The sequence below is a fragment of the Physeter macrocephalus genome, chromosome 15, assembly GCF_002837175.3.
Source record: "Physeter macrocephalus isolate SW-GA chromosome 15, ASM283717v5, whole genome shotgun sequence".
Lineage (NCBI taxonomy): Eukaryota > Metazoa > Chordata > Mammalia > Artiodactyla > Physeteridae > Physeter > Physeter macrocephalus.
Genome location: NC_041228.1, coordinates 39674403 through 39676218, shown reverse-complemented (window position 1 = coordinate 39676218; position 1816 = coordinate 39674403).

The window sequence follows — 1816 nt, the reverse complement described above, 5'->3', positions numbered from 1 at the left end:
GGAAGTTTATAGCAATACAATCCTATCTCAAGAAACAAGAAAAAGCTCAAATACAATCTAACCTTACACCTAAAGGAACTAGAAAAAAAGAACAAACAAAACCCAACGGTAGTAGAAGGAAAGAAATCATAAAGATCAGAGCAGAAATAAATGAAATAGAAAAAAAGAAAACAATAGCAAAGTTCAATAAAACTAAAAGCTTGGTTCTTTGAGAAGATAAACAAAATTGTTAAACCTTTAACCAGACTCATCCAGAAAAAGAGGGAGAGAACTCAAATCATTAAAGTTAGAAATGAAAAAGGAGAAGTTACAACAGACACTGCAGAAATACAGAGCATCCTAAGAGACTACTACAAGCAACTCTATGCCAATAAAATGGACAACCTGGAATAAATGGACAAATTCTTAGAAAGGTATAACCTTCCAAGACTGAACCAGGAAGAAATAGAAAATATGAACAGACCAATCACAAGTAATGAAATTGAAACTGTGATTAAAAATCTTCCATCAAACAAAAGTCCAGGACCAGATGGCTTCACAGGTGAATTCTATCAAGCATTTAGAGAAGAGCTAACACCCATCCTTCTCAAACTCTTCCAAAAAATTGCAGAGGAAGGAACACACCCAAATTCATTCTATGAGGCCCCCATCACCCTAATACCAAAACTAGACACATATACTACAAAAAAAAAAAGAAAATTACAGACCAATATCCCTGATGAATATAGATGTAAAAATCCTCAACAAAATACTAGCAAACACAATCCAACAACATATTAAAAGGACCATACACCATGATCAAGAGGGACTTATCCCAGGGATGCAAGCAATCTTCAATATACCCAAATCAGTCAATGTGATACACCATATTAACAAACTGAAGAATAAAAACCATATAATCATCACAATAGATGCAGAGAAAGCTTCTGACAAAATTTAACACTCAGGGCTTCCCTGGTGGCGCAGTGGTTGAGAGTCCGCCTGCCGATGCAGGGGACGTGGGTTCGTGCCCCGGTCCGGGAAGATCCCACATGCCGCGGGAGCGGCTGGGCCCGTGAGCCGCGGCCGCTGAGCCTGCGCGTCCGGAGCCTGTGCTCCGCAGCGGGAGAGGCCACAACAGTGAGAGGCCCGTGTACCAAAAAAAAAAAAAAAATTCAACACCCATTTGTGATCAAAACTCTCCAGAAAGTGGGCATAGAGGGAACCTACCTCAACATAATAAAGACCATATACAACAAACCCACAGCAAATATCATTCTCAATGGTGAAAAACTGAAAGCATTTCCTCTAAGATCAGGAACAAGACAAGGATGCCCACTCTTGCCACTATTATTCAACATAGTTTTGGAAGTTTTAGCCACAACAATCAGAGAAGAAAACGAAATAAAAGGAATACAAACTGGAAAAGAAGTAAAACCGTCACTCTTTGCAGATGACATGATGCTATACATAGAGAATCCTAAAGATGCCACAAGAAAACTACTAGAGCTAATAATGAATTTGGTAAATTAGCAGGATACAAAATTAATGCACATAAATTTCTTACATTCCTTTACACTAACAATGAAAGATCAGAAAGAAAAATTGAGGAAACAATCCCATTCACCACTGCAACAAAAACAGTAAAATACATAGGAATAAACCTACCTAAGGAGGTAAAAACCTGTACTCAGAAAACTATAAGACACTGATGAAAGAAATCAAAGATGACACAAACAGATGGAGAGATATACCATGTTTTGGATTGGAAGAATCAATATTGTGAAAATGACTATACTACCCAAAGCAATCTACATATTCAATGTAATCCCTATCA